This window comes from Pristiophorus japonicus, chromosome 2, assembly GCF_044704955.1.
Source record: "Pristiophorus japonicus isolate sPriJap1 chromosome 2, sPriJap1.hap1, whole genome shotgun sequence".
NCBI lineage: Eukaryota > Metazoa > Chordata > Chondrichthyes > Pristiophoridae > Pristiophorus > Pristiophorus japonicus.
Window position 1 is genome coordinate 146,094,253 of NC_091978.1, and position 14,382 is coordinate 146,108,634.

Consider the following 14,382-nt stretch of genomic DNA (forward strand, 5'->3'; position numbering starts at 1 on the left):
GTGGTAAAAACAGAGAGTAAGACTATTATCTGAATGGTGACAGATTAGGAAAAGGGGAGATGCAATGAGACCTGGGTGTCATGGTACATCAGTCATTGAAGGTTGGCATGCAGGTACAGCAGGTGGTTAAGAAAGCAAATGGCATGTTGGCCTTCATAGCAAGGGGATTTGAGTACAGGGGCAGGGAGGTGTTACTACAGTTGTACAGGGTCTTGGTGAGGCCACACCTTACGTATTGTGTAAGTTTTGGTCTCCTAACTTGAGGAAGGACATTGTTGCTATTGAGGGAGTGCAGCGAAGGTTCACCAGACTCATTCCCGGGATGGCAGGACTGACATATCAAGAAAGACTGGATCAACTGGGCTTGTATTCACTGGAGTTCAGAAGAATGAGAGAGGATCTCATAGAAACGTTTACAATTCTGATGGGTTTAGACAGGTTAGATGCAGGAAGAATGTTCCCAATGTTGGGGAAGTCCAGAACCAGGGGTCACAGTCTAAGGATAAGGGGTAAGCCATTTAGGACCGAGATGAGGAGAAACTTCTTCACCCAGAGAGTGGTGAACCTGTGGAATTCTCTACCACAGGAAGTTGTTGAGGCCAATTCACTAAATATATTCAAAAAGGAGTTAGATGTAGTCCTTACTACTCGGGGGATCAAGGGGCATGGCGAGAAAGCAGGAATGGGGTACTGAAGTTGCATGTTCAGCCATGAACTCATTGAATGACGGTGCAGGCTTGAAGGGCCAAATGGCCTACTCCTGCACCTATTTTCTATGTTTCTATGTTTCTATCAGACTAGCTCTGAGTGGTTCTTCCCCATCTGTCCATCTTCCATCACATGTCACCCTTCTGGAATGTGTTATTCAATGGTGTCAACTTTGCCTCAGTTTCTCATGACGTGTTGATTAACTTTGTTTTCCAGGGTTCCTTTGTTTTCCTTATCCCTCTCCCAAGAACTCTAGTCAAAACTACCAATGAATATCATCCTGTTCCATACTGCTATAATTTGCCAAACATTTGTGTCCTTGTTCTGTACTGAATATGTACGCTTCCATGAGTCTGTACTAAGGTTAATCCAACGGATGGTTTGTTAACCATCAGGCATTGCTGCTTCCCTCTTCTTAACCCAATGTAAGCGAGTGTATAAGCGTGCTTTACATACATAAGCGAGTTTTACATAATCAGTCAATCACAATCCTCACCGGAATATAGAGGAACTCCTGATTCCTCAGAACCTCCTAATACTGATAAACCTTTTTAATCTGGACCATTTTACATGTCAGATCAATTCACTACCTTCAGTATCCACTTTCGTGACCATCGGTCAGTCTCCACTCTAGTGACCATTTATTATCCCCTTACAGTGTGGTATTGGGAGTGGTTTTGTCATTGGATGAATAATCCAGGCACTTGGACTAATAATCCAAAAAGTGTGAGGTCAAATACTGTCATAGCAGTTTGAGAATTTGAATTCAGTTAAAAAAAAATCTGGAAATAAAAAGCTGATATCATGAAGTTGTCAGTTTGTTGTAAAAACCCAACTGCTTCATTAATTTCCTTTAAGGAAGGAAATCTGCTGTCCTTATCCAGTATGGACTAGGTGTGACTGCAGTCTCACACTAATGTGGTTGACTCTTAACTACCTTCTGAAGTGGCCAAGAAAGCCAGTTTTATCAAGGCAAATAGGAATGAGCAATAAATGTCAGTCTTGCCAACGATACCCATATCCCAAGAATTAATGAAAAAGTATCAACAAATTCGAACCAAACTAGTGGAGTCAGATTTACAAGGATTATACCAGAAATGTGAAGGTATACATATCAGGAAAGGTTGAACAGGCTGGGTTTCTTTTCTCTTGAAAAAAATAGGCTGAAGGGTCTTTAAAATTATGAAAGATTTTGATAGAGTGGATATAGAGTGAATATTTACACTTGTGGGGAAGAGTCTAACTAGAGGTCATCACTATAAGATAGTCACCAAGAAATCCAATAGAGAATTCAGACGAAACTTCTTTACCCAAAGAGTGATGAGACTGTGGAACTCACTATCACAGGGAGTGGTTGAAGTGAATAGTACAGATACATTTAAGGGGAGGCTAGACAAGCATATGAGGGAGAAGGGAATACAGGGCTACGTTGTTAGAGTTAGATGAGGAAAGACGGGATGAGGCTCTGTAGAGCATAAATGGCGGCATGGACTGGTTGGGACAAATGGCCTATTTCTGTGCAGTATATCATATGTAATCCTATGTAATCCTATGTAATCTGTAAGAGAAATTTATAAACTGACAGAAATCTGCTGAACGTTGCTTGATTTTCAAGTTGTTTTCAATCATAACATATACAGCAGTTATTCCTTGATCATTCAATCCTAGATTATTAGGAACCTTAAAAAGAATGCAACATTCTGTTTGGGAGCTGATTGTGGTGCACGAACAATACTCAAGAATCCTCAGAGCCATCAAAACTATATAAATTATCAACCTCCCAAAATAATGTAATCAGAGTACCTAAGTAACTTTCAAGTCATGAGGTATATGTTTCCCAACATGTGCTGAATGGGTCACCCTAGGTACCACCCAGCTTGTCTCATCAAGCTCAACTGCTTTGCCACCATCATCTCCTCAGCACCTCTCAACCTTTCCCCCCACCCCACTTAGAAAAAAATTCCTACTACTTGACAGGCAACTGTTGCCCAAGATTCCAGTCCAGTCCAACATTCCATCTTACACTGCATCAAGAGCACCAGCAAAATATTTAAATGAGTTGGCCTTGCATCATCAGACACATTCATGCACTTGGGTGCAGTGTACCTAAGCAGTCCTGGCCAGGACTGCAATATTGGCCCATGCTAATGACACTTTTGAATGAATAAAGAAAAAGCAAAGCAATAGATAGGAACCAGTAACTAAACGAAGAAAGCAGAAACTCATGAAGATAGGTAAAATATGTAATAAAATGGATTATTTGCAACCTTCACCTTGCTTTCAGGCGACTTGCAGAAATCTTGCAGAAAATTCAAAGATTATTCAGTGATTAGAAATGTATTCAGCAGCCATTGAAGTTGATAATGAATTGCAGAAGATGAAAGCATCCATTTTCCTATTGGTGGAAGTAGCACTAGGTAGATTCAGCATGGATTTATGAAGGGGAAGTCATGTTTGACAAATTTGCTGGAGTTCTTCGAGAATGTAATGAACAGGGCGATAAAGGGGAACCAGTGGATGTGGTGTATTTGGACTTCCAAAAGGCATTTGACAAGGTGCCACATAAAAGGTTATTGCACAAGATAAAAGTTCACAGGGTTGGGGGTAATACATTAGCATGGATAGAGGATTGACAAACTAACAGAGAACAGAGAGTTGGGATAAATGGTTCATTCTCTGGTTGGCAACCAGTAACTAGTGGGGTGCCACAAGGATCAGTACTGGGACCCCAACTATTTACAATGTATATTAACGACTTGGAAGAAGGGACTGAGCTGACGATACAAAGATGGGAGGAAAGCAATGTGTGAGGCGGACACAAAAAATCTGCAAAAGGACATAGACAGGCTAAGTGAGTGGGCAAAAATTTGGCAGATGGAGTATAATGTTGGAAAGTGTGAGGTCATGCACTTTGGCAGAAAAATCAAAGAACAAGTTAGTATTTAAATGGAGAAAGATTTCAAAGTGCTGCAGTACAACGGGACCTGGGGGTACTTCTGCATGAAACACAAAAGGATAGTATGTAAGTACAGCAAGTGACCAGGCAGGCCAATGGTATCTTGGCCTTTATTGCAAAGGGATTGGAGTATAAAAGCAGGGAAGTCTTGTTACAGTTATACAGGGTATTGGTGAGGCCACACCTGGAATACTGCGTGCAGTTTTGGTTTCCATATTTATGAAAGGATATACTTGCTTTGGAGGCAGTTCAGAGAAGGTTCACTGGGTTGATTCCGGGGATGAGGAGGTTGACTTATGAGGAAAGGTTGAATAGGTTCGGCCTCTACTCATTGGAATTCAGAAGAATGAGAGGTGACCTTATCGAAATGTATAAGATTGTGAGGAGGCTTGACAAGGTGGATACAGAGAGGATGTTTCCCCTGATGGAAGAGACTAGAACTAGAGGGCATAATCTTAGAATAAGGGGCTGCCCATTTAAAACAGAGATGAGAAGAAATTTCTTCACTCAGAGGGTTGTAAATCTGTGGAATTCGCTGCCTCAGAGAGCTGTGGAAGCTGGGACATTGAATAAATTTAAGACAGAACTAGACGATTTCTTAAACGATAAGGGAATAAGGGGTTATGGGGAGCGAGCGGGGAAGTGGAGCTGAGTCCATGATCAGATCAGCCATGATCATATTAAATGGCGGAGCAGGCTCGAGGGACCATATGGCCTACTCCTGTTCCTATTTCTTTTGTTATTATGTTCTTATGTATGTATCATTTCAACTTTGGAGAAGGAGAGAATTCTGACTGGGCATAACAATATATAAGTTTAAGAGGCAATGAAATCTTAAAGAAACGTGAACTGCAAAAGGCACAACTTTTTCACATGCAGAAAATTGTCAAAACAGATTGTAACTGACTTATGAACTCACAGTAAGATCTGCTGAATTATTGAAATAATAGACTCAATAGTAAACTACAGAATAATTTGTGGAAAACCAGATAACTCTGCAAAAAGGCTGCTGAGCGAGTGAGATCTGCCCTTCGACAAAGCAATACATGCAAGTAGGGCAGCAGAAGCAATAAAAGAGCAGGCTTGAAGAACTATGCAGTGAAAACCATTCAGGCTGTCATTACTTCGAGATAAGGAAACAACTGAATGGAAATCTAAACTTTTCTGATTAAAGCTGTAAGAGAGAGAAAAGCAAAAACTGTGTGATGGTTTGGAATGGAGCACAGATCAGAAGCTGCCTAGACTTTGGGAAAGCATGTACAAAATGTGTAAGATATTGCAATTCATAGGACAGGCAAAATCAACTACCCATTATGCAGGGAAAGACACTTATAGATATAATAGCTGCAAATCAAGCAAGTTATTGAGACTGATTATAAGAACATAAGAATATAAGAAATAGGAGCAGGAGTAGGCCTATGGCTCCTCGAGCCTACTCCGCCATTTACTACGATCATGGCTGATCCGATCATGGACTCAGGTCCACTTCCCTGCCCGCTCTCCATAACCCCTTATTCCCTTATCGTTTAAGAAACTGTCTATTTCTGTTTTAAATTTATTCAATGTCCCAGCTTCCACAGCTCTCTGAGGCAGCGAATTCCACAGATCCACAACCCTCTGAGAGAAGAAATTTCTCATCATCTCAGTTTTAAATGGGCAGCCCCGTATTCTAAGATTATGCCCTCGAGTTCTAGTCTCCCCTACAAGCGGAAACATCCTCTCTGCATCCACCTTGTCAAGCGCCCTCATAATCTTATCTGTTTCGATAAGATCACCTCTCATTCTATTGAATTCCAATGAGTAGAGGCCGAACCTACTCAACCTTTCCTCATAAGTCAACCCCCTCATCCCCGGAATCAACCTCGTGAACCTTCTCTGAACTGCCTCCAAAGCAAGTATATCCTTTCTTCAATAAGGAAATCAAAACTGCACACAGTATTCCAGGTGTGGCCTCACCAATACCTTTTATAGCTGTAGCAAGGCTTCCCTGCTTTTATACTCTATCCCCTTTGCAATAAAGGCCAAGATTCCATTGGCCTTCCTGATCACTTGCTGTACCTGCATACTAATCTTTTGTGTTTCATGCACAAGTACCCTCAGATCCCGCTGTACTGCAGCACTTTGCAATCTTTCTCCATTTAAATAATAACTTGCTCTTTGATTTTTTTTCTGCCAACATAATACTTCATCTGCCAAATTTTTGCCCACTCACTTAGCCTGTCTATGTCCTTTTGCAGATTTTTTGTGTCCTCCTCACACACTGGTTTTCCTCCCATCTTTGTATCATCTGCAAACTTGTCTAGGTTACACTCAGTCCCTTCCTCCAAGTCGTTACTATAGATTGTAAATAGTTGGGGTCCCAGCACTGATCCCTACGGCACCCCACTGGTTACTGATTGCCAACCCAAGAATAAACCAAAAATCCCGACTCTCTGTTTCTGTTCATTAGCCAATCCTCTATCCATGCTAATATATTACCCCCAACTCTGTGAACTTTTATCTTGTGCAGTAACCTTTTATGTGGCACCTTGTCAAATGCCTTCTGGAAGTCCAAATACACCCACATCCACTGGTTCCCCTTTATCCACCCTGTTCGTTACATCCTCAAAGAATTCTAGCAAATTTGTCAAACATGACTTCCCCTTCATAAATCCATGCTGATGCTGCCTGACCGAATTTTGCTTTTCCAAATGTCCTGCTCATGGACTCCAACATCTTCCCAACCACAGCTGTTAGGCTAACTGGTCTATAGTTTCTTGCTTTTTGTCTGTCTCCTTTTTTAAATAGGGGTGTTACATTTGCAGTTTTCCAATCTGCTGGGACCTCCCCAGAATCCAGGGAATTTTGGTAAATTACAACCAATGCATCCACTATCCCGCCGTTACTTCTCTTAAGACCCGAGGATTCAAGCCATCAGGTCCAGGGGATTTATCTGCCTTTAGTCCCATTATCTTACTGAATACCACCTCCTTAGTGATTGTGATTGTATTACGTTCCTGCTATTTGTTATTGCTATTTGTAATAAGTAAAAGTTATACGAGTTAAATTGATTAAAGGAGTGCAAATAAATGTCACTCTGGAGGTTACAAAATAGATCTGAATAGCAGGAAGCTAAAATAAAAGCAACTGGATACTTGAGAACAAACATGTTAACCATACCTGCTTGCTTGAAACCCTTAAAACCTACCTCTTTGATCAAGCTTTTGGATATATGCCCTAATATCTCCTTATGTGGTTTGGTGTCAAATGTATGATATTGCTCCTGTGAAGCACCTAGGAATGTTTTACTACGTTATAGGCGCTATATAAACACATGTTGTTGTTTACACATGCATTTTGGGTCCCAGTGACATTATCAGGCCCCGCCTACAATTTTTACTGGATGGCCAGAGTAAAAAGCCACTGTGGCTTTCCTGCCATGTAAAGACATCAAGGTAGAGGAGCCAGGGACAGAACATGCCCAAACAGGTACATTTTTTTGTATTGATTGGGCCAGGAGGAGCAAGGAAAGCTTGCGGACTTCCCCCCTTCCCGAATGTGAGACTCCTGTGAGAAGGCCTCTAAAGCTGATTCCATCAGCTATCTAGTGTCAGTCCATGGCTGAAAGCAAAGTAATTCTCTGCTGCTTCCTGCCGGTAGGATTTAAACTGGATAAAATTGGGGCCCAAATATCAATTACCATTTGTAATGTGCCAAAAGAAGCCTGTCAATTTTAGGTCTGAGTGCTGTTGAGATATTCGATCTGGTAAAAAACCAGACTTGAAAGAAAGTTTCAAAGTGGCATGTAATAGGGAATACAAAGATCTATTTCAAGGATTGGATCATTTGCCAGCATTCTGGATCTGGATTGATGAACAAACTACTTCAGCAATCCATCCTTGTGGAATCTGCACTGCAAGAATCATTAAAAAGGGAGCGTGATAAGATGCAGCACCTAGAGATCATAAAGGAAATAGTGAACCAATGGGGTCGATCAATTCATTATTAGATGTTGACAAAATAAATAGTAAATTGGACTATCTGACAGGAACAGGTTTTCAGTATTGGAATAAAAAGAGAGATTGCGATGAACAGGAACTCTGTCACAAATCAAACAGCAGAAAGGTTACAGCCAAAACATTCCCTGACTCAGGGCAGAACTGGGGCATGATTCAGGCAGGAGGTGACTGCAATTTGGAGTGAAACCTGGGTCAGCCAGGTGTCCGCTCCATTCAACAGAAGAGTGAAAATGGTGCTCTGGGAGTGGGATTTGAGCTTAACAGTCCTGCACAGCAACTTTGGGGGCATATCTGAGAGCCCTGGAAATTTTGCTCAGCTCACTCCTTATAGACATAGCCGGACTTGTATCTGCTGAGAACCTATAGATTACTTTGGAGGCCGAAATGGAGCCCAAAGTGAAGAAGGCAGAGGGCAGTTGATCCCAGAGGGCTGATCACCTTTTCCCAAATTGCCCTTTGCCTCATAACTGGAGGTTTTGAAAAATATTTGCAGCGATTCTTCTGTCTGGCTCAGGCTTTGGGTGCTTCCCTCTTTTAGCATTCGGTTGCTGCTCTGACCTCTTCCTTCGCAGAGGGGTGAGGGTTAGAGGCAGTACACAGCAGTCCCATCCCAACACACTTCTGTCCCCATAAAATGTATTATGGGCTTTCCAGCCTTATCTATATTTATTTATGAGCTGTAGCTGCTTGTTAGCACGAATAAATCCTGGAAGAACCACTCTGGTCGGTTGCAAACGTCAAAACGGTTTTATTTACGCCAGCGGGGAGAAAGCCTCTGGGTAACACCAGGCACTCCTCTCCGCCAAACAAAGAAATTCACCGATACTTATATGTTTTACAACAGTTTACAACAGTTACTCAGCCCATTTCGGCTGGACACAATCCAATCATAACGATTATAGATTACATACAGGTTTATTTGGGCCAATGGAATTGGCCCCTAAATAGCAGGGGACTGCGTGATCACTTCATGTTCAGCTCGGAGGTTACTCATGGTCTCGTGATGTTGTCAAGGCCCCCCTTTATCTACTGTCCTTGGGTTCTGTGTGTGCATAGCCTCCTTATCTTAACACTGTTACAGGAGTACCATTGTTTAGCATTTTACCAGGACATCTTGTCTGGGGGTCTGGAGGTTGTTGATTAGAGACATTCTGCTGAACATGCCTTTTTGTGTGATCCTGTGTGAGGAAATGCAGTTACGTCAGTTAACTAGGAATGTAGTCAAGTCTGCTAGCTAAGTCCCCCTAATGCTTTGAGAATCTCTGGCAGCAATTTTATATGTACTTTGCAGGTGCCTTTGCCTTAGGAAATGCCCTCCGACAATTCCCCTTTTCGGTAAGGGACAAGTTCTAGTCCCATTAATCAACACTATTTGTTACCCCATTTATTGTTTTACGTACCACCCGGTACTCCCTGCCTCAACGTGCTGGCCAGTCACGTGGTTTCAGGAGTTCCAGTTGCTAAGATCAAACTGATATAGTTCAAATTACCATGTTCTTCTGATAGACAGATCTCCTTGTTTACTTGCTGATTCTCCTTTGTCATGCATAATGCTTGCAGGATTGATAGGCCAGAACATCCCATGTTAGTGCCAAGACCAGCTGTACCCCGACCAGTATGTGTGAATTGGTGGTAGAGCTTGACAGACTGGCCCACTCTGAGTCTTAGTTTCCTCAATACCTCAGCTAAATGTGGGACAGGGGCCTGCTCTGGCTCGTCATAATCCTGCAGGTGATCATGGAGCTGATCGGTGACGTTAATGATTTCGGTACCTCGGCATCTAACCTGGATAATGCGGGCTTGTCCAATAGTAATGGGTCGTAGAGGCGTAAAGGAAAAGTTTGGCTGTGAGATCTGGCATTGTAGGCCAGTTTACTGATAAGAGCGTTCTGTGGTAGAGACACAGTACTTCCCTTTGCCTCCGTAACTTGCTCTGGCAAAATGTGTGGGGGCAGGTACAATTTCTAATACGCATCCATCGATTCGATTAAACCCACACTCGTCGAATTCTCCTTGTCCCACCGGGTGAGGACACACCGTAACATCACCCCTCTGCCTGCATCCCGTCAGGATGATCCCATAGAGTGTTGTCTCTGCGGACAGCAGAGATTGCGGTCAGATAGTAACAAAGGGAGGTGTTTTCCCGTATGATCCCGATATTCTCCAGTCGATAAAGGGGAAACGGCCCTGAGTCTTGTGTGACCATAGGGATCACCAGAACTATTCCCACTCTGGCAGCTTTGCCCATTGGGCAGTTTGGGATCACTGGGTATACTCTGGTCAGTCCCTTCAGAGTGCAATTATCCAGTGTCCCCTTCAGTTTGGCCAACTGAGCCAGATGTGGGCTGTCTATCCAGTCTGACACCTTCCCCCTTTGGATCTGATCGAGGTTGTGTCGTATCTGTCCCACCATCCATAAGCCATAAGCGTGACAGAGTTGTCCCTTTAAATTATTCCACCCTTTCGTTTAGCCCTTGTATATGCAGTGAGTTTACTATGGAGGTTCCGGTGTTAAAACTGGTAGCAGCATCATTAACTATTCCCCTCTTGGTCCTATGAACTTGCTCCTGTCCTCGGAATCTATTGCCGCCCATGGCATTGGTAGCCTGCTGCATTACAACCTTACTTAATACACTATACATATTTCTTGCTTGTTCCGTACAATATTCCGGCATTCGTATGCCTGAGATATTGATCAGAACAGGCACAATTTCATGCTTAACATTATCATATAGCCATGCGTTAAAATAAGTTCTGTCCTTGCTCCAGTCTTTGGCTGTTGGGATGCATATTCCATCAGTTAAATTAAACAAAGCCCCATAGTTCATGTAGTTGTGTCTTTCCTGCGTGCACTGTATCTCTCGTAGTCCGTCTGTATTATCCAGTGCTTGCGTGGGCCTTAAGGTTCCCAGTATGATGAGTCCCCAGAGTCGAAGTAGCCGCTGCGGTCCCATCTCGGTGAGTGTTTTATCTGCAAATTTTAAACAGATAGCCTGGTCGTCATCAGGTGTTAGTTTCTGGTCTATTCATCTTTTATACATGCATGTCGAGGTCACTCTGTGAAATCGGAGGTAAGCGTTAGGTTATCCATATTCTTTCTAGTCGTACCATCTCTATTACTTCATGTTCCTGTCTGAGCTGCCGTCTATTTTGCATTTGAGCATGTTGCGCTCGAGCCTGCATGGTGACCCTTCTAAATATTATCCAAACTCCAATCAACATCAATGCCACCACTATTCCTCTAAAAAGTTCATCTGTTGTACCTTTATATTCTTTCAGCTGGGACCAGTGTTTCCATCGACCCCTACCTTTCATATTCACGCAAGCACACATATCTCCACTAATTAATGCCTCATATTGTCCGCTCCACCTATGTGCGAACCCTGGTTTCTCTGCCACCTCCTTAACCATTACCTTCGCGCCCACCTCGGGGATTATAGCCGAGGCAGTTATCACACCACCTTCGTCCTCCTCCTTCCGCCATTCCCAGACCTCCTGTTGCATACCTTTCAACTGCTCACAAAATTCCCTCACGTACTTTCTGATTCTGTCTCGTAGGGGGCCTAAGTCGGCTCCTCCTGTCACTATTTTATCTGGTAACCTCATTGCCTCACTCAAGGCGATTTTAAGGGTTGGATTCATTCTCTCTACCATCCCTGAATTCATGGTAGATATGGGATGTAAAACTTCTGCTTAATGCCGAATATTCTACAAGTTTCTTTCATCACTTGACCCGTGAAATGAGACCCTTGATCCGAGTCAATCATGTGGTAATAGGACTGCCTCCCATTTAGCATTTCCACCAGTGTGTGTTTTGTGTGCAGTATTATTTCTTCCGTCTTTATGACAGGCTCGCTAATTTTGACTGCCCAAGTGGCACAATCCAGTGTGGCCACGCATCTGGACAGACTGGCAGCCATTGGTAATTGCTGTGTCGAGTAGTAAGCTATGGGTTTCATCATATTTCCATGCATTTGTGTCAACACGACTCCAAAGAAGCCTCCTTGGTTCTCACAATATATATGGAACGAAAGATCCCTGTTCGGGAGTCCCAATCTTGGAGCAGACATTAGGGCTTCCTTCAGATTACCGTAGTCTGCTTCTTGTTCGGGGCCCCATTCTATAGTTTCTAAGGATGGTCTTCCCCCTTTCACTAGCCGCTGTATTGGTTTTGCAATTGCCGAGGTTGGGTACAACATTCTTGCAATAGTTAAAGAGCCCCAGTACCTTACACACCCCTTGGACTGTTTTTGGTCGGGGCATAATCCTAATGGCCTCCTTCCTGTCATTGGACAAGGTCTTAGTTCCTTGGGATATTTCGTGTACCAGGTACTGTACCACGGCTTGTCCGATTTGTGCCTTTTTGGGATTTACTTTAAATCCTGCTTTCCATTATCTCAAATGTCTTTTCCGTAACTAGAACTGAGTCTAGCATGTAGGCTTTGAAAGCTGCTTTCCGTTATCTCAAATGTTCCATTTTCAAGGCCATTACATTGTCCTTTGTTCTAAACTGCTAAAGCCTGCTGTTTTAACATTTTAATTTTTCCAAAGTCCCTTTTACACTTTTGCAGATAGCTCACCACTTGCACAGGAGTTTGACCTGATCCCTGAAGGTACTTCTAGATTGTTTTCAAATCTTTTAGTTTTATTTCTTTTTTTTTTAAGAGATCAGATTTAACTTTTTATTTTATATATATCGCATTTTGTTGTGCATTTTCTTAACAAGTGGTACTTGAAACCTTCACAACAAAATTAACTCTTCATTGTTCCCATAATTACAAAATGTCAAATATGGTAATACTGTTTTTTGTAATATCGGACTTCTCATTTATGCTTAGTGATTCACAGATCACAGAATGCAAAGTACTTGTTTAATAATTATGTGCCTAACTTCTGCTTTAGAGCTCAACATCAAAAACTCTAATCTTTTGCTCTGTAACTTCAATTTTGTGATACAGTATCTCATAAATTACATCTTTTTAAGCTTCAGCTTCTGACGCAGTATGTGTACTGTTATTAAAAAGGCTTCCAAACGCAAGATTTTCCAATACAACCAAAATCTTTTATTTAAACTCTTTTTACTGAGCTAGAAGCTTTCGCGTCAAGGTTTTACACAAAGGAAAATGGGGCGTACTTCCCCAGCCCGCAGCCTCGAGCGACCCACGCAGGCTTTTTTTTTTTAAAAGGCAATTTTTTTAAACCATGTGGGACCATGCATTTTTAATCTTTTGCTCAACAAACCTATCCTTTGTGTAATTCCTAGTTCTGTAACTTATCATTCGAATAAATCGGCACCTGCGTTTCTAACTTAAAATGTAATTCAATTCTAGGTTCACACTTTCTTAAAACTTCCCACATACAGGACAACGCGACAAAGGGTTAAAAAAAACTTTCACTCTGTCTGAAAAAGTGGTTGGAGCTAAAACAAACAGACAGCTTCACTATGTTTTCAAACAGACTTTCAGGCACATGAAAAATTCATTAATTCCCACCTCAAATATTCCGCAGTCAAAAATCATACAAGCACTCTCATTCAAAGACAGACATTCACAAAAGTCTTTCTTCATTCAACAAAGCTTATTGTTTGGCCGGCTCTATTTTTGGATCCATACATCACTTAAGATAGTCACTATCATGTTTTTTTTATGGTATTACGTAATTACGCAAGTTACAATTAATGCATGATGATAGATTAATACATGATTGATTTACTTTCTCTGTTAATTTTACGTGGGCTCGAAGAATCAGAACACAGACCTTTTCTTCCTTATCTTTCTTTTCCTTCTTCCACCACTACCGCTGATCAGTTGGCGGGTGTGGGCTTTCCAGCCTGATTTAATCATCCTTCCTATTACTTTCTTCTGTTTCTCCGCCAAGTGGCAGGTAAGGGACCCTTCTGGCCCCCACTCGAGTTTTGTCTATTCATTGGCCATTCCTGGGTAGGATTAGAAAAGTTAGGAATCTACTCTCAGAGGTCCGCTTTCTGTCCAGCGCTACTTGTAGTAGACCATCTCCTGGCTAGCTGTCGGGTAACAAGTCTGTCATGATGTCTTTCTTACACCAGGCTTATGAAACAATTCTTAAATACTTTAAGCAATTCCCGATAGCGCTCTATGTCTCCTTAACGAACTACCTACCACCGTTTTGCTTGTTGGTTCGACCCTGTTCACAGGTTTGATATTCGTTGGTCGCTGGGTACTACCCGGCCCCGGGATAAGTTTAAGTATACTCACCCGGTGTTTCCAAGGGTATCAAGCGACCTCCGAAATATCCTGCCGACTACACCACTGTGAATGCAAATGAATCCTGGAAGAATCACTCGTCACTCGGGTCGGTTCCAAACGTCAAAACAGTTTTATTTACGCCAGCGGGGAGAAAGCCTCTGGGTAACACCGGGCACTCCTTTCCGCCTGTTAGTGCAAATGTTTTCTGGAAGAATCACTCATCACTCTGGGTCGGTTCCATACATCAAAACGGTTTATTACACTGGCGGGGAGATGAAGCCACTGGTTCATCCAGGCCAGGCACTTCTCTCCACCGAACGGAAGATTTCATGGAAATTTATATGTTTTACAACAGTTTACTACAACTACTTCAGCCCATTTCGGCTGGGCATATCCTAATCACATTGATTATAGATTACATATAGATTCAATTAGGCCAATAGAATTGTGGTTTCTAAACATCAGGTGCCCACGTGATCGCCTCGTGTGTTACTAT

At 42.4% G+C, this 14,382-nt stretch overlaps 1 protein-coding gene and 1 long non-coding RNA gene across 3 annotated transcripts in view; both read left to right on the forward strand.

Annotated features, from left to right (window-relative positions):
* LOC139232499 (zeta-sarcoglycan) overlaps positions 1-14,382 on the forward strand; it is an 817,822-nt gene that overhangs the window by 193,373 nt on the left and 610,067 nt on the right. The window lies entirely within an intron of this gene.
* Positions 12,223-14,382, forward strand: part of LOC139232496 (uncharacterized) — a 160,660-nt gene continuing 158,500 nt past the window's right edge. The window contains exon 1 of the long non-coding RNA XR_011588019.1: positions 12,223-12,275. This is a non-coding gene — a long non-coding RNA (uncharacterized lncRNA). The remainder of the gene's footprint in view (positions 12,276-14,382) is intronic.